This window comes from Phascolarctos cinereus, unplaced genomic scaffold (assembly GCF_003287225.1).
Source record: "Phascolarctos cinereus isolate Bilbo 61053 unplaced genomic scaffold, phaCin_HiC Scaffold_726;HRSCAF=1367, whole genome shotgun sequence".
Classification (NCBI taxonomy): domain Eukaryota; kingdom Metazoa; phylum Chordata; class Mammalia; order Diprotodontia; family Phascolarctidae; genus Phascolarctos; species Phascolarctos cinereus.
The window spans coordinates 417,298,045-417,323,472 of record NW_027556098.1 but is presented as its reverse complement, the minus strand read 5'-3'; the positions used below and the strand labels follow the sequence as shown (position 1 = coordinate 417,323,472).

Below are 25,428 nucleotides of genomic sequence, written 5' to 3'. Positions count from 1 at the left end.
TCAAGCCTGTTCATAGGGCCAATGTCCATCTCCCTGAAGCTCTTGTTGTATTTTGGGGGGTTTTTTTTCTCTTCAAATTCTGGGCCACTGCATTCAACTGCTTCTGGGTTTTTTTTCTTATCTACTTTGTTTCCTTCATCTTGTATGAACTGATGTGCAGAGGAATGAGTAGAACCATATGAACCATTTAGAGTGTATACTATACAAATGCAATGGCTGCATTAATATAAATGCAAAGACTGAAGCAAGTAGCCCTCTGGGTAACTGTCCAAAATAGTGTTGTCTCTCAGATCAAATACTGAGAAATAACTCCCTCTTCACCAAGAGGCTCTGAGGACTCACTACCAGGATGGAAGGTTATCTTCACTAACCAATGTGTCCATGGGATTGGATTCCTTGACCTAGTTATTTTTCTTTGTCACAAGAGAGAATTCAGACTGGAGAGAGAAAGAAGGTTTGCTAGCCTCTGAAATTTGAGATATCAAGGGAATATTTCCTGCAATAACTAGCATGAGGACTTCCAGAGCCAAGATGACAAGGTAAGGCAGTAGCTTGCCTGGGCTCTTCCAAATTCCCTTCCAAACAACCTTGTAATGATGCCTCAGGGCCAATTTTGGATCAGTGAAGCAGGTTACCAGCCTAGGACAGCTTGAGAGGTGAGCTGGAAAGGTCTGTCTCACTGCAGTGGGAGGAGAGTGCACTTAAGTGAGGAAGCCAATGGCAGGCTTCATCCTAGAGGGCCATGGAATATTTTAGGGGAGTCAGGAGAAACCTCGGATTTCAGAGTAAAATTCACCCCATTTTCAAGGTTTTATGCACAGTATAAGATTCGTGATGTCTCATGAGGCTGTGCTGCACCTTCCTTCATTAATTAGATCCATAAGTTTTATTTCCAGGAAGATTTCTCCAATGTACACATGTATGAGCTCCAGGTGAAGCCCTTCCCACAATTACTGTTTTTATAAGGCTTCATTCTAGTGTGAATACTGTGGTGTCTAGTGACCTCCATCTTCTAGGAAAAGGCAGAGCCTCATTGAGCACATCCATAAGTCTTCCCTCCACTATGAATTCTTGATGTAAAGGAAGAGATGATCTCTGGCTACAGACCTTCCCAATTGAGTCCAGATAGGGCTTGTTCACAAGGTGAAATTTCTTATGTCTAACAAGTTCTATAGTCCATATGATGTCTTCCACATCCATTACAGGAATGATTTCAATCTCATGTGAATTCTCTGATGGGTAATAAGGGATGACAGCCTAAATGCTTTCTCCTATTGATTATATTAACAAGGTACATCCTCTAAAATGGATTCTATGATGTGAGTGAAATGATTATTTGTCTCATATTAATAACCAATTATTGAATTAGAACTAAGCTTTCCCCCCCCCTTTCTATTTCCTCATTCAGAAATCAGCCCCTGTAGGTGATTCAGCCAGCCTCTGAAGGACAGGGCTGATGATGAGATGAAATCTTGGGCAAGACTTATCTGACCAAAACTTAGAGAGATTTTAGTCTAGGTGAATTCACTGTGCTTTAATCAGACAGATCTGAGGAGAAGTGGATTCCCCTTTTTGTCTAGATTACCCTAGGGAGAGGTAGTCTGGATAGAGATAAGTCTCTTTGTCCAAGATTAAGTGATGAGTCATGTCCCCCAGCCCCTCATTAGAATAATAATCATATATTCATTATAATGTTCATTATAATATTCATTCTCATTAATTTTTAAGCAATCAGTTGATTAATGCCTGGGGGTAACACCCACTTATCTGAGGGCATATAAATACAGAAAGGCCTTCATGATTCATCTTTGGTTTACAAACGATAACTAAATGACCATCCTTTTATTAATTATGCACTAGCCATAATTAATGAAATAATTATCCAGAAATTATGTCTCTTGGACTCTTCTTTCATCACATATGTTTGGTAAGGTGAGAGTGTGCATAGAAAGTTTTATCACATTAGGTTTCTCTCCAGTGTGGATTCTGTCATGTAGAGCAAGTTTGAAGTTTTATCTGAAAGCCTTTCCATATTTATCACATTCATAAAGTTTCTGTCTAGTGTGGATTCTGATGTTGAGCAAGTTTGGAGTTCAGTATAAAAGCTTTTCCACATTTATTACATTCATATGGCTTCTCTCCAGTGTGGATTTTCTGATGTAGAGTAATATGGCTTTTAAATCTGAATCATTTCCACACTGATTACATTCATAAGGTTTCTCACCAGTGTGGATTCGCTGATTACAGCAAGACTGTAGCAGGAACCGAAAGCCTTTTCACATTGATCACATTCATAAAGTTTCTCCCTAGTGTGGATTCTCTGATATAGAGCAAGCTTGGAGTTCTCTCTGAAAGCCTTTTCACACTGATCACATTCATAAGGTTTCTCTCCAGTGTGGATTCTCTGATGTTGAGTAAGGTTGGAGTTCTGTGTGAAAGCCTTTCCACATTAATCACCTTCATAAGGTTTCTCGCCAATGTGGATGCTCCAAGGTACAGCAAGACTAGAGCTGCAACTCCAAGCCTTTCCACACTGATTATATTCGTAAGGTTTCCTGTCCTTGTGAATACCGTGATGAATAATGAAGGATGAGTGTTCCTAGAAGCTTCACCACATTCATGACACTCATGTGGTTTCTCTCCAGTATGAATTTTTTTTTTATGGTAAATAAGGGATGACTGTTGACTCAAGGCTTTTCCACAATGATGACAATCATAAAGTTTCTCTCCTGTGTGGATTCTGTGAAATAATACAACACAGATTTGTCTCCCGGTGAAGTCACAGGGACCATCACTCATAAAGCTTTACTCCACAGTTTCTTTCAAGGAAATGATTGGCTTTTCAGTAGTCTCTTTTATTTCAGGTCTAATGTCTCTTTCTGCAAGAAACAAACAATAAAACATATATACAAAGACACATGTACACACATGTATAATTATAATCCCTTCCCTCCATTGCAAGAAAGTAAATTAAATGATCTATATCCTACTTTCCGATGCAGGTTCTGGCCTTGGCTCTGTTTCTGTCTCCTTCTTGCACCTTATCCCCTATTTTGAGTGACCTTTGTCTGGCTCTAACCCCGATGAGCCCTACCCTGACCCATAGTGAAGATCACAGAGACTTCTTTCTAGGCTCCTGAAACATCTCACGCTATGGGACGCATGGGAGTTTTGACTTCCCACTTTCCCAAACTGACCAACAATTCTCAAAAAATGGGCCAAAGATTGAGTCTTAGAGATCAGAGGAGGGACACAGGTTGATGATTTATGTAAAGCATAGCCACGTATTAATTCTAAGTAAGGCAACAGCCTTTGCTACTATTTAGATACTGCTGAATGGAGAAAGAGAAAATCATAAAACCAGGCTGCCTTGTCCACTACACATTCAGGCTACATAATCTCAGTGTGACCCTCACTGTGGCAAGGCCATACTTTGACATCCCCCTAGCTGGCTCCCTTGGGGCAGTTGGGTGGTGCAGTGGATAGAGTACTGGTCAGGAAGACTCAAGTTCAAATCTAGCCTCAGACACTTACTAGCTGTGCAACTCTGGGCAAGTCACTTAGACCTGTCAGCCTCAGTTTTCTCATCTGTAAAATCATCCTGAAAAGGAAATGGCAAACCGCTCCAGCATCTTGGCCAAGAAAATCCCAAATGGGATCATGAAGAGTCAGAAACAATTGAAATGACTGGACAACAACATAAATGACTCCCTGTTTCATTCACCACAGCAGCTTCTCCAGTTCTTTTCATTCTCCCCCAGCCCTCCCTTACTGCTGGCTCTCACTGTCCATCCCCCATTCAACTTCTCAGCAGAGAAATTTGCCTCATATTTCACAAAAAAATTGGATATTTATCAAGAGCTATCTTATTCTCATTGCCCACAAATCAGGTGCCTTTTTTTTTTCCTTTTTGACTCTGTTATCAGATGAAACTATCCTCCTTCTGCTAGCTAAAGCAAACTCCTTTCCATGTGTAAATCATTCCATTCCAGCTCGCCACCTTCCTCAGTATGCTGCCTTTTCAGCATCCCCTTTTTTCACCACTTTTCAGTCTTTCCTGCACTAATGACTCCTTCCCTTCTGCCACAAATAAAACCATATCTCTCTAATCCTCAAAACGTGGTCACCTGATCCATTCAACCCAAGAAATATTTTCCAGCATCTTTCTTCCATTTCTAAACAACTGGAGACACCCTTTTACAACTGGTGTCTCCAGCTCCTTTCCTCTGCTTTCTCCGAAATTCTCTGCAATCCAGCTCCCAATTTCATTGTTCAATGGAAACCTTTTTCTCCAAAATTACCAAAAATTTCAAAGTTGCTAAATCCACTGGCCATTCCTTTATCCTCATCCTTCTTGACTTCTCTATAGCCTCTGACACAGTCACCCATTTCTCTTTCTCTCTCTCTCTCTCTCTCTCTCTCTCTCTCTCTCTCTCTCTCTCTCTCTAAGTTTTAGTGACATTCCTCTCCTGGTTCTCCAAACTAAACTCATTCTCTTTCCCCCAACCCTCTCATCTCCCTACTTTCCTAATGCTCTCCAAGGCATCCTTCCAAGACTGCAGGCTCACAAATGAGGTGCCATGCACTCCTCACTGACTCTCCCAATTCACACTCCTTATCCCCATATTCAATCTGCTGCAAAGTCCTGTGATTCTACCTTGGTAATCTCTCCCATACACCCCCTTCTCTCCCAACAGTGCTGCTGTCTTGGTTCAGGTCCCAGTCACCTCACACCCGAGGTATTGTAAGAACCTGCTACTTGCTCCAGCTGCCCCAAGTCTCCCCCCACTCCAGCCATTCCTCCACCCACTTATCAAAGTTCATCTTCCTGAAGTTCTTGACTGACATGTCACAATGTACTCAACAACCTGCTATATCTCCCTAGGAAAAAGATCAAATATAAAATCTGCTGTAGGGCTATTCATCACCTACCCCTTCTTCACCTACCCCTCTCCTACTCTTCTAATTTTCTTTTGCCTTATATCCCCACCAAACATGCTATAATCCAGTGGCATGGGCCTCCTTTCTGTTCTGTAAACAGGACACTCCCCATCCTGACTCCACAGGTTTTCCTTGTCATCCCATGGCCTAGAAAGCTTACCCTGGCTTCCCTGAAGCCCCAACTAGGCCCACCTTCCATAATAAGCCTTTCCCCATCCTCCTCAGTTTTAGGGCCTTGCCTCTCTCCATGAGCTCCAATTTGTCCTGCCCATAACAGGCTTCTATGTAGTTATTGACATGTCGTCTGCCCCACCAGTCTGTGAGTCCCAGGAGAACAGGGGATGTTTCTTGTGTTTCTTTATATGCCTGGTGCTTAGCAGAGGGTCTGGCACATAGCAGGCACTTAATAAATGTTCACTGCCTTGAAGAAGGTCTAAGAAAGAGCCCATGTTAGAAAGCCTAACGCCTTTTTGCATTTTCAGGGGAAATGACTTTTTATAGGATCATAGATTTATCACTGGAAGAGAGCTTAAAGGCCATAGTGTCCAACTTCCTCATTTTACGGATGGGAAAACTGAGACTCAGCGGGGCCCAATGACTTGTCCAGGGACTCACAGCTAAAAGTGTCTGAAAAAGAATTCCAAGTCAGGTCTTCCTGCCCCCAAATCTAAGCACTTGCTTCATCATCACACCTAGAAGCCTCTTGCAACCACAGCTCTCCAGTACCTGCTTTCACCTCACTCACCTGGACGGCAGCTCCTCAGACCTTCTTGCACCAGCATTCCTGGTGCTTCCCTTTCCTCAAAATAAGAAATCAATCTTCTCTGGGAACTGGAAGCCCTGAGCATGGGGAATCAGGGATGAGCATGGAGAAAAACTTGCAATTTAGTTCTCTTTAGGGAAAACAGCGTACATACAAAGCTACTCTATTTTGAGAATCACTACACCATGTTCACACATATCTGGATTATTCTCCCATTAATGCATGTAATGAACCAGCTTTGGCCCTGTCCCCTATCCTGCTTCTCACTCCCTGAAACTATAAACACCTCGTAACTGTTCATTCAGGGAGTCATTGCTTCTTCTGGTGAGATTCTTCTGCTGAGGAGCTCAACAAACCTGAATTAGTCAAATTCTTGGCCAGTCTGTTATTCCTGCCACTGACAGGGGCTTGCAAGCAAAGAGCACAGGATGGTTCCAGAAGTCCTTGAGCAAGGTTTCCATAGCATTTATTTTGGGAGTTTGGGGGAGAGGTAGAGGAGAAGATCATGGAGCCAATTCGGAATCAGAAAATTTGATCTTCATAGGAGGATGGACTCATCATAAAGTTTCCATGATCTAGAAATGAGAGGCAGCTGGTAGTGCAGTGGAGAGAGCCCTTGGCCTGGAGTCAGGAATGCCAGGGTTTAAATCTATTCTCAGACAGTTACTAGCTGTGTGCCTCTGGGAAAGTCACTTAACCTCTGTTTGCTTAAGTTTTCTCAAATATCACATGGGGATAATAATATCACCTAATGACATAACATTGTAAAGAAAGCACTTAGCACAACAGCTGGTGAACAGCAGATGAATGGAAATTCCTATTCCCTTCCCTCCTTTCCCACCATCTGTGCTGGAATTTGAAGGCAATGTAAAGGAAGATTAAGGACAAATGTATCATATCAGGCACAAGTAGGAGCTGTGAGCTACAAATTGATGCTTCTCAAAAAGAAGAATATGCTAAACACTTGGCCCTTCCCAAAGAGGAAGGGATTGCAAGGAAAAATCGTCTGAGCAGTTTTCAGAGATTTGGCAACAAAATTAATGTCCAGGCAGAGTTTGGACTAAATAATCCATGGGATTAGTTCTACATCTGAGATGCTTCAACACTGATCTGATCTTTGACCTCAGGCTACCTAGAATTGGCAAGAGACAGCTTCAGGAGCAACAAGGAAACCTTCATGTTAACTTCACACAATGTATTGACCTTTAATAGGAAAACCAGGCAGCAGGAAGACCCTGTCTCTTGGACACAGGAGACCAGCACTTTTCCCTTTCTTTCATTTGATAAATACTCCAAACCCAGAATGCTCAGAAATGAAGACTGCAGACTCAGAGCGGCCAGTGGAAATGTCCTTACTCAGGGAGAGAAGGTTCCTGGCATTCTTCAGCATGACCGCCTTGTACAATTCCTTCTGAGGATGGTCTAAGAGGCTCCACTCCTCTAGAGTGAAGTCCACAACCACATCCTGGAATGTCACCAACTCCTAAACTGTCAAAAGTCACAAGCTTTAGAGCTGAAAAAGACTCCAGAATTCATGCAGTCTAACCCTCATCAAGTGACAAGAGGAAACTGAAGCACAGAAAAGGGATTTACCAAAAAGTCATATCCTTGTTGAGTACCAGAGTCAACACTTAAAACCATAGTCATTAAGAGCCCAATGAAATATTGAGAAAAGCATTGATGTGATCAGTTGGAATAAAGTTGAGAAAGGTCATACTGTGGAATGTGTCTCTCTATGGAATCTGGGACAACGTATATGTTTTATCTGTGAGGTAGAAGGATCTCTGGAGGAGAAAAAAAGAATATGATGTGAGATTTCTTCCTTATCAGAACTGATAAAAGCAATATGTTATAAAGAAAATTCTGTGAGAAGCTGGCAAGTGTAGTAATGTATTCAGTGGGGGGGGGGAGAAGAGAAGAGCGGAGGGCTGCTGAATTCATATTTCATTACAGAAAAGAAAGGAAAGAAAAAGAAAAGACCTAGTTAATTTCCTGAGAGGCTGAAACAAAGTCTTATCTTGATAAAACATGAAAAGGATCCATAAGACATACTAATAACAATCTAGACTGAACTGAGGGGTATGAGATATTCCAGCCAAGTGAAGGACAGTTATCTGCTGTTACTCTGAGGGCTTGAGGCTACCTGGGTACAATGTGTTATGGCCAAAACATCTTATGCCTTTGCTTTATGGTTGCTTTCATTTGTCAATAGCATAGCATATATCTCTTTATTATAATATTTAGTTGCATGGTTGGTAGTTTTTGTTGTTCTTTGTGCTCAAAGACCAAAATGACATCCTTATGTCAGGGTCAAGGTGTGCCTGACCATGGATGATCAAACTAATTGGATCCCAGGTTGGGCATAAATAGTCCCTGTGAACATTTGGGGTGGAGATGGCTCTAAATCTGTACATCTCACTATTCTTTTGAGCTACTGCCATTCTGCTTTACTCACATGGCGCAGATGCAGGCACACCATACTGGGTGGTCCTTTGCAGTGTCTCCCATATCTCACAATTGATTACAAAGTTCTTCGGAGAGACCTTGGGAATGTCCTTGTATCATTTCTCCTGACCACCTTGTGAGCGCCTTCTTTGCATGAGTTCCCCATAAAATAGTCTTTTAGACAAACATACTTTTGGCATTTGAACAACACGACCAGTTCCTCAGAGTTGTCCTCTCTGCAGTAGAATGTGAATACTTGGCAATCTAACTTGAGAAAGGACTTCAGCGTCCCACACCTTATCCTGCCAGGTGATCTTCAGAATCTTCCCAAGACAATTCAAATGGGAGGGATTCAGTTTCCTGGCATGGCACTGGTAGACTGTCCAGCTTTCACAGGCATACAACAATGAGGTCAGTACAATGACTCTGTAGACCCTCAGTTTGGAATGCAGTGTAATACCTATTCTCTCCCACACTTTTCTTGGGAGCCTCTCCAACACTGAGCTATCTCTGGCAAAGCAGGCATCAACTGCTAAAATTAGTTATCTGAAATAGAAAATAATCTGAGGTATAAAATGTGCTAGTAAACAATGATTTAATAGCAACAGCTGACAGGTTATCTTTAAGTAAGGTCAACTAATTCCTCAGTAATTTGTGACAAAGCTGTGATTTACAGAGCTTATTTTTATTACAGAAGAAGGGAAAAAAATTACAACAATCCTAGGAGACATGTTCTGAACATAATTCAATTAGACAAGGCAGGTCATCTGACTATTTATTCCCTGACCTAGATTCATTCTGTGTCTATCAACCTGTCTGTCAAAGTGAGAACACCCCAGGAGTCTTTGCTCTGTAGCTGATGAGTTTTGCAACCAAAAGTATTACTTTAAAGGAGCATATAGTTTGAAGAAAGACTGGAAAGAGGAATTCATGGTTTCCAGTTAGTAATCACACTCCATCCTCCATGTGCCAGAAAGGGAAACCCAACCTCAGAAGATTACACTATTCAACTTAGACTTAACCTCCAGCTGAAGAAAAAATAAAAAGGAGCTTATCCGCTAGGACTTATACTATTGTCAACCTCTTTGCTCCAGCAACTAGAAAGGAGAATTTAGCATTTGAAAAGAGTCTTACAACTCCATGATTATTTTAGTCCGACAAAGATATATGTCTTCCTATAAATCATCTGCTACTAAATGATAAAGTCTTGCCAATCTGTGTATTCATTCAATCTATAGGTAACCTAGACTTAGGAGAATATCTGTGTTAATCTGGTTTAGCTGTGAGGGCTAGCTTTTCACAAAGAAAGGAGCTTAATCCTACAATTAAACTAAAAGTAAACCAAAGTAATTAAATACCAACTGATTTAAAGTTTATCTTTTTCACAACCTCATCACCTCTGTGTATATGCTGGAAAGTACATTGTCAGAGTAAGTGAACTCATTCAGAGGATTCCAAATTTCTCCATTTGCTGTAAGCAATGCATGGTGCCATGCCGCATGGTGGAGAACCCCTATTTTCTTTTTTTTTTAACATTTTTAAAAAACATATTTTATTTTCCCCCCCAATTACATGCTAAAAAATTTTTAGTGTTTGTTGTTTTTTAGAGTTTTGAGTTCCAAATTCTATCCATCCTTCCTTCCATTCCCTCCTCCCTAACTTAGATAGTAAGCAATAAGATATAGGTTATACATGTGCAATCATATAAAACATTTCCATATTAGTCATTTTGTAAAGAAAGACTTGAAAAAAAGAAAAAGAATATAAGAAAGTGAAAAATAGCATGCTCCAATTTGAATGCAAACAATATCAGTTCTTTCTCTGGAGACAGTATGCTTCATCATTAGTCTTTTGGGATTGTCTTAGATCATTGTATTGTTGATAATAGCTAAGTCCTTCGCAGTTCTTCATTGAACAATATTGCTGTTACTGTGTACAATACTGTCCTGGTTCTGTTCACTTCACTATGCATCAGTTCGTGTAAGTCTTTCCAGGTTTTTCTAAAATCTTCTTCCTTGTCATTTCTTATATCATAATAATATTCCATTACAATTATATACCACAGATTGTATAGCCACTCTCCAATTGATGGGCATCTCTTCAATTTCCCATTCTTAGCCACCACAAAAAGAGATGCTACAAATATTTTGTACAAATAGATCCTTTCCTCTTTATTTTGATGTCTTTGGGTTATCGATCGCTATAGCAGTGGTATTGCTGGGTCAAAGGGCATGCAGTTTTATAACTCTTCAGGCATAGTTCCAAATTGCACTCCAGAATGGTTGGATCAGTTCATAACGCCAGCAACAGTGCATTAGTTTCCCAGTTTTTCCACATTCCCTCCAACATCCATCATTTTCCTTTTTTATCCTATTAGCCAATCTGATAGGTATGAAGTAGTACCTCAAAGTTGTTTTAATTTGCATTTCTCTAATCAATAGTGATTTAGAGCATTGTTATATTATTACAAATAGCTTTGATTTCTTATTCTGAAAACTGCCTGTTCACATCCTTTGCCATTTATCAAGTGGGGAGTGACTTGTATTTTTATAAATTAAACTCAGTTCTCTACATATTTAAGAAATGAGGCCTTTATCAGAGATACTTGTTGGAAAAAAATTTTTCCCCAGTTCTCTACTTTCATAACTTTGGTTGCCCCAGTTGTGTTTGTGCTAAAAACTTTTAAATTTCATATGATCAAAATTATGGATTTTACATTTTGTAATGTTCTCTATCGCTTGTTTGGTCATCAATTCTTATCCATAAATCTGACAGATAAACAAGGCCATGCTCTCCTAATTTGCTTATGGTATTACCCTTTATGTGTAAATCATGTACCCATTTTGACTTTATATTGGTATACAGTGTGAGATGTTGCTCTGCACCTACTTTCTGCCATAGTGTTTTCCAGTTTTCCCAGCAACTTTTGTGCAATAGAGTTTTTGTCACAAAAGCTTGGATCTTTGGGTTTATCATATATCAGATTAACTCACCTGGGGTGGGGGGGTCTGCAACTCCCAGGGGCCATTCCCTCTGGCTGCAGGCTCCCTGCTTGGGTCAGGCCTTGGTCTTCTGCAGCCTGAGCAGGAGAGGGAGGACGATCCCAAAGGGGCAGATGTCTGCTTTTTCTTCCAGGGCAGGAGGCTGGCCTAAGAGGATTTACAGAGGGTGAGGCCCTGCCCTCAGGGCAGAGACTGCAACTTAGAGGTAGGGTTGGACTTGGAAAAGAAGATGGTCCCACCTTCTCCTGCTGCTTCTCTTCTGTCCCCTTCCTCTCCCCCATTCTCCTTCAGAGAACCAAGGGGCAAATGGGGTTTGGGATCCTAGATGGGATGAGAACAGTCAGAGCTTCAATGGCACCTGAGTCAGAGATCTCTCTCTGACGGGTTATGGGACTCGAACCCCAAAAGAACAACCCAGCTCCTAAACTTTCCCACACATCCCCACCAGATACTCAATAAGCCTTTCAACTGTCATTCCATCTAGACCCCTTCTCTGTTACCTCCAGATCACCCCAGGCTCTTTGTCACCCCTAGATCCCATCCAAATAGTCTCACAATCTTTTTCCCTATGAAAAAAATCAGTCTTGTCCCTACCAAATGTGCAGATTCTTAAAATTTCACCAGCTTCTATTGGTGACACAATAAACCTTGCCTCTGACTGAAAGAGGGCTTGACTGATCAAATTCTTTGAGGTGGACCCGTGCCCTTTACCCTTGCATTTTGGGGTTCACTCAAGCCTTTCAGTTGTCTTTCATTCAAGACAGGATTCCTGGATCCCTTTAGGTAAAGTTTGAATTTTGGGAAAAGGTGACCTAGTCTTAAATCTGGGGAGAGTATCCCCGGATATTTGGGAAGTGATTCGGAGTCTGGAAAAGAGTTAGTAGCGGGAAGCTTGTCCAGTAGCCAGACTAAGGTGGGAGGATTGCTCCAGGTAGACGTGGAGGGCACTTGCCACATGGTCAGAGGAGGAGGAGGAGACTCAATGGTATGAATAGCCAACAGGTCTGTGAGGGGCCAGCTCAGACCTACCTGGGAACTGCACCCACAAAGCTGGCGTCCAGAAGGCAGATATCTCGGGTCCAAGAGAAGACAGGGTGATCTCAGGTCTGAGGGAATAAGGTAGAAAGATCTCATTTCCAAGGGTAGAAGGTAGAGAGATCTCAGTTTCAGGGAAGGCAGAGATAGTTCAGCTGCATGGGGAGAGCCATCTCAGCACAAGTTCTAGTTTTCAGGCAGCCCACTCTGGGAGGGTTCTACTGCCCTCTGCCTAGCCTCTGAGGCCCCCAGGATGGGCCCTTTCCTCCAATCACATCCAGGGTCAGATGTTTAGGACTGTTTCTGCCTCTCCTCCCTAAACCCTGCCATCCATCACCTGGAATTCCTTGGCCACTGGGATGAACCCTCTTCTGCTCTAGACTCCTCTCAGGCCACCAAACTCCACCCCAGAGCTCATATTCCACCTGGGCCACCACCTACCAAGCTGGTCATCTCTGACAGCTCCTCCTCCCCCATGCCTCTGCCATCTGATTTTTTATTGGAGGAAAGATTCAAGACTTTAGGAGTTGGAAGGGGGAAAACAAGGAAGAGGCAACCTTGAAATTTCCAGGAAATCGAGTGATTCACAGCAAAACAGAGCTTAATTCCTGAATGGAGGTCTGTCACAAAAAGCAGTAAGTTTCGTTAGCACATTTCTCCTAACTTGAATTAGAACATGGGCTTATTTCAAGTCAGATGTGTTCTCCCAGGAAGATAATCAGGACGTTTGACCATCTAAGGGCAGATCCACCCTTAATGTAAAATACACTTAAAATTTGGCACTTAAGGTCATGTGTTTAAGAGCTGAAAGACCTGAAGCCAGGAAGACCTGAGTTCAAATCCAGTCTCAGACACATTACACTTACTAGCTGTGTGACCCTAGGCAAGTCACTTAACCCTAACTGCCTCACCAAAAAAAGGGGGGTGGCTGAAATAATAAGAATTAAATGTCAATTAATTAATGTAATTAAATAGATCAACTTTCCACTCTCAGAACTAAATAAATCTAACCAAAAATAAATAAAAAAGATATGATAGCCATCTGGAGAGAACTGAATGGGAATAGAAATAAATATATCTTTTCCTCAGCGGTATATGGTATCTTCACAAAAATTAACCATATATTTGGGCATAGAAACTTTTTAGATAAATGCAGAGAAGCAGAAATATTAAATGCATCCTTTTTAGATCATAATGCAATACAATTATATTTAATAAGGGACCATGGGTTCACAGATTAAAAATTAATTGGAGACTAAACAATCTATTCTCAAAGAATGAGTGGATTACAAAGAGATCATAAAAATGGGAAAAGGACCCACATGTACAAGAATATTTATAGCAGCTCTTCTTGTGGTGGCCAAGAATTTGAAATTGAGGGGATGTCCAGCAATTGGGGAATAGCTGAACAAGTTGTGGTATTTGAATATAATGGAATACTATTGTTCCATAAGAAATGATGAGCAGCCAGGCTGCAGAAAAACCTGGAAAGACTTGTATGGACTGATGCTGAGTGAAGTGAGCAGAACCAGAAGAACGTTGTACACAGTAATGGTCACATTGTGTGATGACCTACTTTGACAGACTTAGAGCTCAGCAATGCAAGGATGTAAGCCAGCTCCAAAAGACTCATGATGGAAAATGCTGTCCACATCCAGAAAAAGAACTATAGCGTTTGAATGCAGATCAAAGCACACTATTTTCTCTCTCTCTCTCTCTCTCTCTCTCTCTCTCTCTCTCTCTCTCTCTCTCTTTTTGTTTCTTCCTTCTTGTGGTTTTTCCCTTTGGTTCTAATTCGTCTTTACAACGTGATTAATGCGGAAATATGTTTAATATGATTATATATGTATGGCCTATATCAGACTGCACACCATCTTAGGGACGGTGGAGGGGAAGGGAGGCAGCAAAAAAATTAACACTCAAAATCTTATAAAAGTGAATGTTGCAAACTAAACATAAATAAATAAATAAATGAATGAATGAATGAATGAATAAATAAATAAGTAAATAAATGCTTTTAAAAAGAATGAATGTGTTAAAGAGCAAATCACAGAAATAGTCAATAATTTCATTAAAGACAATGAAAATAATGAGAAAACATACCAAAACCTATAGGATGCAGCAAAAGCAGTAATCAGAGGAAAATTTATATCTCTTTATGCTCTTATCAGTAAAATAGAGAAAGAACAGACCAATGAATTGGGCATGCAATTAGAAAAAAAAGAATAAATTAAAACTCCCCAATTAAACACCAGATTGAAAAGTCTAAAAATTAAAAGTGAGATTAGTAAAATTGAATATAAGAAAACCACTGAATTAATAAATAAACCTAGGAGTTGGTTTTGTGAAAAATAAAATAAAATAGATAAACCATTGGTTAATATAATTTTTAAAAAGAGAAAAGAAGGGGGCAGCTAGGTGGCACAGTGGATAGAGCACTGGCCCTGGATTCAGGAGGACCTGAGTTCAAATGTGGCCTCAGACACATAACACTTACTAGCTGTGCAACCCTGGGCAAGTTACTTAACCTCCATTGCCCAACCAAAAAAAAAATTTTTTTTAATTTAAAAATTTTTAAATTTAAAAAAAAAATTTTAAAAATGAAAAGGGTGAATATCCCACTAATGAAGATGAAATCAAAGCAATTATAAGTTCTTTTCCCAATTACATGCCAATAAATTTAACAATTTAAGTGAAATGGAAGAATACTTACACAAATATAAACTGCCTAGATTGACAGAAAAGGAAATAGAATATTTAAATAAATCTATTTCAGAAAAAGAAATTGAATAGACATAAAGGAGCTTCCTAAGAAAAAAGCATCAGGACCAAATGGATTAACAAGTGAATTCTACCAAACATTTAAAGCTCAACTAATTACAATATTAAATAAATCATTTGGAACAATAGGCAGAGGAGGAGTCCTCCCAGACTCTTCTTATGAAACAAACATGGTGCTGATACCTGAACCAGGAAAAGCAAAAAGAAGAGAAATAAAATTGTAGTTCAACTTCATTAATGAATACGGATGCAAAATTCTAAATAAAACACTAGGCAGAAGACTACAACAAGGTACCCCAAAGATGATACATAGTGGCCAAGTGGGATTTATACCAGGAATGCAGGGATGGCTTAACATAAGGAAAACTATTAATGTAATTGATTGGATCAATAACAAAAATCTTATGATTATATCAATAAATGCAGAAAAAGCTTTTCATGAAATACACTTGTTCCTATTAAAAGCACTGAAAAGCATAGATATAAATGGATTTTTCCTTAAAATGATAAGAAGCATCTACTTAAAACCATTAGCAAGCATTGTTTGTAATGAGGATAAGCTAAAAGCCTTCCCAGTAAAATCAGACCAGAACACCCATTATTACCAATATTATTCAATATTGTATTACAAAAGTTAGCAATAAGAATAAGGTAAGAAAAAGAAATTGAAAGAATCAGAATGGGCAGTGAGATAATAAAACTCTCTCTTTTTGCAGATGATATGATGATATACTTGGAAAATCTTAGAGATTAAACAAAAAAACTAGTTGAAACAATAATTATAGCAAAGTAGCAGCACATAAAATAAATCCGACATCAGTCATCAGAATTTCTACATATCACTAATAAAACCCTGAAAGAATAGATAATAAGATATACCCCATTTAAAACAATTGTAGACAATATAAAATACTTGGGAGTATACCTGCCAAGACAAACCCAGGAATTACATGAACATAATTATTTTTTAAAAAAAAACTTTTATACAAATAAAATCAGATTTAAATAGTTGGAGAATTAATTATTAATTATTCAGGGATGGTCAGAGTCAATATAATAAAAATTACAATTATACCTAAACTAATCTACTTATTCAGTGCCATCCCACTTAAACTAATAAAAAACTATTTTATTGGGCTAGAAAAAATAATAACAGAATTTATTTGGAAGAACAAAAGATCAAGAATATCAAAGGAATTAAAGAAAAAAGTATAATGGAGGTTTAATAGTATCAAATCATTGAAAGAAATGATTATTGAATAGCTAATTGTTAATACTGGGGAGGCCTAGGATTTTTTCCCTTTCTCATTTGGAGATTAGGTTAAAGCTTAATTCTGGCCCATTGTCTTCTACTCAGGCAGGCTAGATTGTCTGAGCCTGGGGGTGGTCTGACTTGAGATAGTCTTTCTTTGTATATGAGTGACATCATCAGTCACATCTCCCAGTCCCTGGTTAAAATAGGTCCATCTCTCATTGTAATACTCATTCTCTCATTATGTGTTAACCAATCAGAGTTGATTTCCACTCTCAGGGATACCTACCCTTCAAAGAGCATATAACCATTGAGAGGGTTCCATGAGGGGTCTATATATCTTCCCTCTATCTGAAAGACCTATTACAGTAGAAGGAAAGAAAGGAGAGGGTGAGCATTGTTTGAACCTTACTCTCATTGGATTTGGCTCAAAGAGGGAATAACATACACACTCAATTGGGTAGAAAAATCTATTTTACCATATACAGAAGTAGAATTATTGTTCGTCTTTCATTCTTGCAGAGGACTGTGATATCAGTGACATGAAGGGGAAATGGGAAAGAAATGGGAGGGGGGCTGATAGAAGGGAGGGCAGATTGGGGGAGGGAGTGGTCAGAAGCAAAACACTGATGAGGAAGGACAGGGTGAAAGGAGAGAGGAAAGTATAAAAAGGTGGAAATATAGAATGGAGGGAAATATACAATTTGTAATCATAACTGTGAATATGAATGGGATGATTCTCCCATATTAAAAAAAAAAAAGCAAATAGCATAGTGGATTAAAAACCAGAATCCTAAAATATGCTGTTTATAAGAAACACATTTGAAGCAGAGAGACACACAGAGAGTAAAGATAAAAGACTGGAGCAGAATATATTATACTTTTAAGTGAAGTAAAAAAAGCAGGGGTAGTAATCCTGACCTCAGACAAAGCAAAAGCAAAAATAGATCTAATTAAAAGAGATAAGGAAGAAAACTACATCTTGCCAAAAGCTACCACAGACAATGAAGTAATATCAATACTAAACATATGTACACCAAGTGGTATAGCATCCAAATTCTTAAAGGAGAAGTTAAGTGAGTTCCAAGAGAAATAGACAGCTGGTTTTATTCAAAAAAAAAAACCATAAAATAGATAAACCTTAGGTTAATTTGGTTTTAAAAAGAAAGAAAGAAAACCAAATTACCAGTATCAAAAATGAAAAGGATGAATTTATCATCAATGAAGAGGAAATTAAAACAATAATTTGGAGCTATTTTGCTCAACTGTGTGCCAATAAATCTGACAGTCTAAGTAAAATGGATGAATATTTACAAAAATATAAAATGCCCATATTGATAGAAGAGGAAATAAAATATTTAAATAACCCCATTTTAGAAAAAGAAGTTGAGGGGGCAGCTAGATGGCACAGTGGATAGAGTACTGGCCTTGAAGTCAGGAGGACCAGAGTTCAAATTCGGCCTCAGACCAAACACTTGACACTTACTAGCTGTGTGACCCTTAACCCCAATTACCAAAAAAAAAAAAAAGTTGAACAAGCCATAAAGGAACTTCCAAATCAAAAATCTCCAGGGCCAGATGAATGTACAAGTAAATTCTATCAAACATCTAAAGAACAATTAATTCTCATATTTTATAAAGTACTTAGAAACACAGGCAAGGAAGGAGTCCCACCAAATGCCTTTTATCACACAAATATGGTGCTGATACCTAAACAAGGAAGAGCCAAAACAGAGAAAGAAAAGTATAGACCAATTTCTCTAATGAATATTGATGCAAAAAATTTAAATAAAATATTAGCAAAGAGATCACAGCAACTTCTCAAGAGAGTAATACACTAAGACCAGGTGGGATTTACACCAGAATTGCAAGGCTGGTTCAATATTAGGAAATCTATCAGCATAATTACCTATATCAATAACAAATCCAACAGAAATCATATGATTATCTCAATAGATGCTGAAAAAGCTTTTGGCAAAATGCAGCACCAATTTCTATTTAAAACACTAGAGAATATAGAAATAAATAGAGCTTTCCTTAAAATGATAAGTAGTATCTATCTAAAAGTATCAGCAAACATTATCTGTAATGGGAATAAGCTAGAAGTCTTCCCAGTAAGATCAGAGGTGAAACAAGAATGTCCATTATCACCACTATTATTCAATATTGTACTGGAAATGTTAGCTTTAGCAATGAGAAGAAAAAGAAATTGAAGGAATCAGACTGAGCAGTGAGGAAAGAAAACTATCACTCTCTGGAGATGATATGATGGTATACTTAGAGAATCCTAGAGAATCAACTAAAAAGCTACTTGAAATAATTAACAACTTCAGCAAAATTGCAGGATATAAAATAAATCCACATAAATCATCAGTATTTCTATATATTACCAACAAAACTCAGCAGCAAGAGATAGAAAGAGAAATTACATTTAAAATAACTGTAAACAATATAAAATATTTGGTAGTCACCTGCTAAGACAAACCCAGGAACTATATGAACACAATTACAAAATACTTTTCACACAAATAAAGTCAGATTTAAACAGTTGGGAAAATATCTATTGCTCATGGGTAGGCCAAGCTAATATAATAAAAATGACACTTCTACCTAAATTAATTTACTTATTTAGTGCTATACCAATCAAACTACCAAAAAAATTTATTTGATAGAGCTAGAAAAAATATTAACAAAATTCATCTAGAAAAACAAAAGGTCAAGAATTTCAAGGGGATTAATGGGAAAAAATGCGAAGGAAGGTGGCCTAGCCATTGCAGATCTAAAACTATATTATAAAGTGGCATTCATCACAACTATTTAGTACTGGCTAAGAAATAGACTGATGGATCAGTGCAATAGTTAGTTACATAAGACACAGTAGTAAATGATTATAATAATTTACCATGTGATAAACACAAAGACCCCAGCTTCTGGGACAAAAACTCATTATTTGACAAAAACTGCTAGGAAAACTGGAAAATAGTATGGTGGAAACTAAGCATAGAACAACATTTCACACCCTACACCAAGATAAGATAAAAATGGGTATACGATTTAGACATAAAGGATTATACCATAAGCAAATTAGGAGAGCAAGGGATAGTCAGATCTATGGAGAAGGGAAGAATTTATGACCAAAAGAGAGATAGAGAACATTATGAAATGCAAAATGGATAATTGGGATTACATTAAATTAAAAAGGGTTTTACACAAACAAAATCAATGCAACCAAGATTAGAAGGAAAGCAGAAACATGGGAAACAATTTTTACAGAATGCCAGTGTTTCTGGTAAAGGCCTCAATTCTAAAATATACAGAGAACTGAGTCAAATCTGTAAGAATACAAGTCATTCCCAGTTGATTAGAGGTCAAAGGATATGAACAGGCAGTTTTCAGATGAAGTTAAAGCTATCTATAGTCATATGAAAAAAATGTTCTAAATCACTACTGATTGGAGAAATGCAAATTAAAATAACTCTGAGTACCACCTCACACCTATCAGCTTGGCTAATGTGACAGAAAAGGAAAATGATAAATATTGTAGAAGATATGAGAAAATTGAAACACTAATGCATTGTTGCTGGAGTTGCAAACTGATCCAACCACTCTGGAGAGCAGTTTGGAACTGTACCCAAAGGTCAATCAAATTGTGCATACTCTTTGATCCAGCATACCACTACTTGGTCTGTATTCCAAAGAGATCATAAAAAAGGGAAAAGGACCTACATGTGCAAAAATATTCATATCAGCCCTTTTCATGGTGGCAAAATATTGGAAATTGAGAGGATGCCCGTCAATTGGGGAATGGCTGAACAAGTTGTGGTATATGAATGTAATGGAACACTATTGTGCTATAAGAAATGATGAACAGGCAGATTTCAGAAAAACCTGGAAAGACTTGTATGGACTGATGCTGAGTGAAATGAGCAGGACCAAAGCCATGTAGGAAAGGCTCTTCTTTATTTGGGGATGCATCCAGTGCACAAATTCAGGATGACTCATGGATGCTAGATCACCACTGCTCAGAATCAAGCTTTGAGCAGAAAATCAAGGGACTAGGCATCTGTTAAGCACACCAAGGGCCTTATAAATACTATCTCATCAGAGGTTCTATTAGATGACCACAAAGGGTCTTTCCAGGTCTGCAGTTCTAATTCATTGTTTTATGACTTCCATAAGTTCATAGCTATCAACCCCCAGGCTGCTTTCTGGAGCACACTGAACTTTCTTTTGTTCAAACCAGGGCTATGGAAGTCTACTACCAAAAAAAAAAAAACATTGTGTGAGACCAACTATGAATGACTGCTCTTCTCAGCCACACAATGATCCAAGACAAGTACAAAGGACCGGGAAGGAAAATGCTGCTCACATTCAGATAAGGAACTGATTGACTCAAGGCAGACTGAAGCATATTTTCTTCACTTACTTTATTCTTTTTCTTGGTTTTTTTCCCCTTTTGAGCTGTTTCTTCTTTCACAACTGTGACTAAATGAAAATATGTTTCACATGATAACACATGTATGACCTATATCAAATTGCCTATCATTTTTTGAAGAGGGGAGGGGAGGGAAAGAGAAAAATTGGAACTCAAAATCTTGTAAAAATTGTCTTGACATGTAATTGAGGGGAACGTGCTATTTTTAAAAAAGAGGAGAGTGGAGGGGCAGAGGGAAGGGAGAGGGAGGGGCACAGGGAAGAGGGGAGGGGCACAGGGAGGGAGGAGGGGGAAAGGGAAGGGGGAGAGGGGAAAGGGAGGGGAGAGGAAAACTCCTGCAGGCCCAGGCACTAGGAGAAGTAACTACTGCTCTCCTGGGAGGCCAAACTGCCAGTGTGTGGGTGAGTTCTTTCAGCCTGAACCTCCACCCTGCCCCTAGGCCTCCTCCCTGGTCTCCTTCCTGCCCCCCAGGCCTCCTCCTTGCTCCCCAGGCCTCCTCCCTGGTCTCCTCCCTGCCCCCAGGCCTCCTCCTTGCTCCCCAGGCCTCCTCCCTGGTCCTCCTCCCTGCCCCCCAGGCCTCCTCCTTGCTCCCCAGGCCTCCTCCCTGGCCTCCTCCCTGGCCCCCAGACCTCCTCCCTGGTCTCCTCCCTGCCCCCCAGGCCTCCTCCCTGGTCTCCTCCCTGCCCCAGGCCTCCTCCCTGCCCCCAGGCCTCCTCCTTGGCCTCCTCCCTGCCCCAGGCTTCCTCCCTGCCCCCAGGCCTCCTCCCTGCCCCCAGACCTCCTCCCTGGTCTCCTCCCTGCCCCCAGGCTTCCTCCCTGCCCCCAGGCCTCCTCCTTGGCCTCCTCCCTGCCCCCAGGCTTCCTCCCTGCCCCCAGGCCTCCTCCCTGGTCTCCTCCCTGCCCCCCCAGACCTCCTCCCTGGCCTCCTCCCTGCCCCCAGGCTTCCTCCCTGCCCCCCAGACCTCCTCCCTGGTCTCCTCCCTGCCCCCAGGCCTCCTCCCTGGCCTCCTCCCTGCCCCCCAGGCCTCCTCCCTGCCCCCAGGCCTCCTCCCTGGTCTCCTCCCTGCCCCCAGGCCTCCTCCCTGTCCTCCTCCCTGCCCCAGGCTTCCTCCCTGCCCCCCAGGCCTCCTCCCTGCCCCCTGGACTCTGCCCCCTACTCTAAGTTCAGGCCCTCATTATCCTTCCCCTGTATTACTGTGGTCACATCTTGCTTGGCCTCCCTGCTTCCAGCCTCTCCCCCGTCCAATCTGCCCCATCTGCTGCAGTGGCTTTTTCACCTCAGCCCTGAAGAGCTTCCCCTCTGCCATCCCCCTCTCCAGAACTCTCAGTGGCTCCCTAGTGCCTCGGAGGGCGAGTGCTGCCTTGTGCAGGTTCAGAGAGAAGGCCCCCAGGCTAAGAATGAGCACTCCCTCCCCATCCTCCTTAGTAGTCCTTCTCTCCCTTCTTCTACTCAGGGGCCACCTCCTCCAGGAAGCTTTCTTGGGTCTGCACTTCATTTTGTCTCCGATTCCCCAGCTCTGGTTGCACAGCATCAGTAAGATTTGCTGGGTGGAATCCAATTGAAATCCCCACCCTCTTCCTGGGTCCTTAGGTTGAAAACTCTGGCATGTTCTCTGCCTCTGCCAGGGCTCCCCCTCTCCCTTCCAGGCCCTTCCAGACCGCACCCTCCCTTCCCTCCTTTTCCTGGCTGCTGAACCTGACTGCCTTTCTCATTTCTCCCCTTCCATCTATGAGAGACACTGTCCATACCCCCAGATCTGAGTCGTTAGGAAGCCCTAGGGATTCCCCCACCTTCATGGGACCACCTTCTGATGAGGTCTAGAGGTTAGGGGTGCTGGTGATGCGGTTTATGGGTTCAGGGGTCCTGGGACCCCAAAATCACAACACACAGGTCCTGTCCAAAATAATTCCACCCAAGCCTTCTTTCAGCCAAAAACAAGGTTTATTAAAGATCCGCCATACTGCCAGACTCTTGAGGAATCTAGGAGTCTGCAAGTATTGGCAAGATTCTAAGAATCTGAGCAGTGGCTAGATTTTAGGAATCTGAGCATCTTAATGGAGACAAGATGGACCTTATATACAGAAAGACCATGGGAGGGGTCTAGGAGTGGCCAAGTGGTTTGGGGTGACTGGAGGAGGGCCTAAGGAGATCTGCATGGGAGTGGCCAGTAAGCTGGGGTGAACAGAACTCCTGGGACCTGGACAATGGAGCCTAGCTAGGATTAAGGGTGGGAAATGGCCGGGTGTGGGGATGGGTAGGCTAGGTTAAGGGTAAGGAGAATTGGGAGATTGGTTGTAGCCACAATGAAAGGCCAGTGCATGGGATTATAGCCTCAGGCCAATGCCAGAGATTTGGCCATGTGGGAAAGTCCAGGGTTTTTCCTTTCTGGGGCCCAGATCCCAACCTCATCACTCCCACCACAGAGGACCACCATCCCGGGGCCCACGGGCCATGAATCCCCGTCTCTGGAAGGCAAGGGGGTTGGTGAGTCCAGGAGTCCATGGGGACTTTTCTACATGGAGGCCTGGGCCAGTTTTCCTAGCCGTCCAGCCTTCTGATGCCTTGCTCCCCTCACCCACTCTGCATCTCAGGACACCTCATGCCTCCTCAGTGCCTTCCCTGGCTGCGCCCATGCTTGGAATCATCTCCCTCCAGCCTCCTTCAGGCCTCACCTCAAGCCCACCTTCTATGGGAGGCCTTTCCTTGTCCCCTTCCCCTTTCAGATGACCTTCATCTGCTCCCTGACCTTGAAGGTGCTTCATTTTTCACCTGTGTCTCCCCCATGAGACTGTGAGTCCCCGGAGGGCAGGGACTGTCTTTGGCCTGGAATGGGTTGTGAATTGACTGTCCTCTCCTCCCTACAGAGGCCATGACAGGCGCCTGGGACTCCTCTTTCCCCATCTTCCACTTTCTCTTCTTCTTCTTCTTCATGGCTTCCACCATCTTCTACCTGAAATGGCAGAACTCATGGAAGCTCCCCGACCTTCCCACCCCCAGAGGCCAGCTGCCGCCCAGCAGCTGGACAGTGAACACCAGAGGCTGCTTAAGGGAACCAGATGGGCCAGTATGCTACGCTCTACGCCCTGGCAAAGCTGAACGGGAAGCAGGCTGTCATCTCCCTCAAGATGCAGAAAACTCTGGGCTGCCTCTTCAGCATCACACTGCCCGTCCTCCCAGACAGAGCGGCCCTGTAGATCCCCTGGCTCAGCTACTGGCTGGAAGACAGGATGAAGGAGGAGTACCGTCACCTCCCGTGGAACTACTTCATCTTCAGGGGCTTCCCCTGCTCCTGGACTTTCTATCACCATCTCCGGGAGGAAATCCTCTGCGAGTTCTCCCTGAACGCCAGGGTCCAGGAAGAGGCCCAGGCCTTCCTACACCAGGTGCGCAAGGGCCGAGGCCACAACCTGACTTTTGTGGGGGTCCACATACGCCAGGGGGACTACGTCCGTGTCATGCCTCAGAAGTGGAAGGGTGTGGTGGCCGACAGAGGCTACCTGGAGCAGGCATCGGACTGGTTCTGGGCCCGCCATGCCAACGTTGTCTTTGTGGTCACCAGCGATGGGATGGCCTGGTGCCAGAGAAACATCGACACGTCAAGGGGTGATGTGGTGTTTGCCAAGGGATGGATAAGGCGGTCTGCCGTGAAAGACTTCGCCTTGCTGACTCAGTGCAACCACACCATAATGACCACTGGCACTTTTGGCTTCTGGGCCGCCTACATGGCTGGAGGAAACACCGTCTACTTGGCCAACTACACCCTACCCAACTCTGCGTTCTTGGACATCTTCAAACCTGAGGCCACCTTCTTGCCAGAGTGGGTGGGGATCCCCGCTGACCTGTCACCTCTGCTTAGGGACCAACCTTAGCCCTCCCCCATCCCAGCCCTTGATCCGACAGTGGACTGAGAAGAGAACACAGGATCAGTCCTCTTCCCTAGCTCCCCGCTCTGGACAGTCACCCAGCACCGGCACCTGCCTCTCTGCACTCTTCTGTAAAAAGTCTTGGGTGGGCTTGTGTTCACTGTGTTCCCACTGTGTCTCTCCTTCCCCCCAGGAGGCTGAGCTCCCACAGGTGGGAGACATCTCTGGGCCTTCTCCCAGCATTGGGCACTTGATTGAATAAAGGTTTGGCCTCTGAACTGGGTGGTGGGCTGGGGACTGGAGGGTGGGACCCTGGAGCCTCATCCCCTCATTTTGTTAGCAGTGGTAACAATAATAAAACTAACATTGATACAGCACTTTCAGGCTTGCAAGGCGCTTTTAACATATATGTGCATATTACATCTACATATATGCATTTTTATAATGTACTTTTTAATAGTGTTTATATGGACCAGAACCTGTGACATCATTGGCTTAGGAAACTCCTAGGGAAGAAAGTGGCTCTCCTGCTGCACGTAGGGGTCTTCTCTGCAGTTTAGGGTCTCCTAGAGTCTTTAGGCTACGTGCTGACTTGGAAAACCACCAATTAACATCTTCTGTGTTTTACTGTGTTTTCATTTATTTTGTTTCACGCTTCCCAATGACATTTTAATCTGGTTCAGGCTGCACTCAGAGGAGACCTGGGGCCTGCGCACGTTCCTAGGTCCCAGGGACAGCTCTCCACTCACTATTCCAGGCTGCCTTGGCACTTTATGTATAGGACTCATTTAATTTTAACTAATTAATTAATTTAATTACTCATTTAATTCTCCCAGCAACCCTTTGAGGTTGGTATTATTATTATTCTCATTTTATAGATGAGGAAACTGAGATTGAAAGGGGTTAAGTG

The 25,428-nt window shown here is 42.0% G+C and overlaps 1 pseudogene; it reads left to right on the top strand.

The window, feature by feature from the left end:
• The first annotated feature begins 23,536 nt into the window (after positions 1-23,536).
• LOC110219985 (galactoside alpha-(1,2)-fucosyltransferase 2-like) lies at positions 23,537-24,777 on the top strand (annotated as a pseudogene).
• The last annotated feature ends 651 nt before the right edge of the window (positions 24,778-25,428 follow it).